Below are 2,500 nucleotides of genomic sequence, written 5' to 3'. Positions count from 1 at the left end.
AGATATTGTAACCGAAGTTGTTTTTATTCAAACGAACTCTCAACTGTCGGCGTTAGTGAAGCCCGTGGAAGCCCGGTGTAATAACCCTTTTAGCCTGCCGTTACCTTTGCATTTACTCGTGGCTTGAGTGGACATTACCTGTAACGCAAACCACCACACAGAATAATTTCGCATCAATCCTCTGACTGTGGTTAGCATTATCCTCTTCACGGTGACTGTTTACGATGATTAACCTCAACCTGTCATCATCCTGTGAACCCTATCATTGGCATCATAACTATCATTGTGAAAAGGTCTTAAATCATTACAGTGAGCAATACCAAAGCATTATTGTATTAAACGAAATGCTCTGGAAATTATGATAAAAATTTATGCTGTTTTGGAGACTCCCCACTCGTCACTTTTGATGATTTACTCAATGATTGTAAACAACATTCTATATATGTGATCAGTATTGCCTCATCATTGCGACTGATACCAACTTCATATCATTTTCTTCACGTTATCTCTAACCCTATGACAGATGCAATAAATAACACGCCAATTAACATCAAACCATCTCTACAATTAAGCTTTCCCGTATCATTATGATTAATATATGTTTCACCACTATCTTGTGCCATTATCTTCGACCAGACGATTAACAGCAACCATTCATAGTATTTACTATCAATCTTTTCTAATCAACACTAAGCCCATATCATAGTTTGCATTATACATATTAGTGTAAATAACACTTAAGCCCAGCAGTGCAATTATCACCACGTTCATTTACACAATGTTTACGTTTTCTTTCCACAACAAATAATCCTACTTATCTCCTATATGTTGCACTGAACTTCGGCTTACATAATTGCTAATTACGTGATTATCGCCACCACTAAAATCACAGCCACGATCATAGTAATGATAATATTAACTTCAGTTATTTTTTCTCTGAAAATAACATTGCGAGTTCTTTAATAACACTGTACTCTACAGTACTACAATTAGCATGATCATTATACATTTACAATTAATATGCTTCGCGGTGGTGTGACCCAGCATTTATCTCCTAATAATCCCTTTTGTAATCCAACTATCAACCTCATCATTATTTATTTACAGTTAATAACATCTCTTGAAATTGCATGACCAATAGACCTTCAATTACGATTCCCCTTTCACGATTAAGTGACGGTGGTGAGGAGCCTACGCCATCTACTTTCCTTTGTGTGGTTGGACTGATGGGGTAGGTAGCCGTCTCTGCTGGGAAATGGAGAGAAGTGCGAGACTCGAACCCACAGCTAGGGAGATGAGAGATTGACTTTGTATATCAACCCGTCCTGGAGAGTATTTCGACCTAGGGTAAGGTGTACTTATATTATTTGTTTTTGTTTTGTTATTTGTCTGTCTGATTTTCATTTATTATTAATTATATGTCAATTTATTATTATCTACTATTTACCTGTTTGTTTATTATTTAACTATACATATGCATTTATTTATGTATTCCATTTGTTATTTACATTATTATAGTTTTTATCTATTATCTTATTATTAATATGATTTTTTTCGCATCCGACCTAGATATGGATCAAAAGGTCTCCTGTCGGCATGCTCCGCCTTTGTAATCCTTACTTATGGAATGCCTGACGTTTCGGACGCGGATGTTTCGGCCACGAACGTTTCGGTCTAGGATGTTTCGGCCGCGGACGTCTCGACCTATGATATTTATTGAAAACGTACATTTACAATAAAATTTCATACAAATAGGCGAAGCCCCCACCTCATTTAAAAAAAATACATTACTCGATTTGCAGGAAAAATGAAATAAATAAAGAACGCTCGTATATTGGTGTCTAAAAGACGAGCAAAACAGGGTGAGTCATCATTTTAACAATATATTCGATAGCGACATGGAGATATTACTACTAAGAGAGAATCCCAGAAACTTTGCTTGGATGGAGTTATGTATACCAAGGAGACTGTGGTGAAGAATGAAGATAAAATATCATGGCGTTGTGTTAAGCGTGATCCGCACGTAAGATGTCAGGCCCTAATGAAAACCACCAAAAACTTCGAAGATCCAGACGTTGTGAAAGAACACTTGCATGCACCCGAATAAACAAACGTGAAGATAGCCTTACCAAGGAATGATATGAAAAGAAAAGCAGCTACAACATTAGACAAGCCAAACCAGATCTTCACATCTCAGAACGCCGAACTTGCCGATGAAGTGAAGACTCGAATGCCACGTGCCGAAACTAAAGAGTTCTATGAAGAAGTAGATTAATTACTTATGAACGACACATGAAACGCCTCGTCGAAATACCCGAACAGGCTATTTATTAACATGTATTTGTGAATAAAGATGATAAATAACAATTATAAAACTCAATGGGTTTTCTTTCCAAAAAAAATTATTATTGTTAAAATATGGCGCATACTATTTCTCTATAATATGCGCCATACTTTAACAATAATTGGGCGGCTGAAAATGGTAAGTAATTTGATTATT

Source organism: Oratosquilla oratoria, chromosome 20 (genome assembly GCF_046742065.1).
Source record: "Oratosquilla oratoria isolate Oo_2021 chromosome 20, ASM4674206v1, whole genome shotgun sequence".
Classification (NCBI taxonomy): Eukaryota; Metazoa; Arthropoda; class Malacostraca; order Stomatopoda; family Squillidae; genus Oratosquilla; species Oratosquilla oratoria.
Note: the sequence above shows the minus strand (reverse complement) of the source record.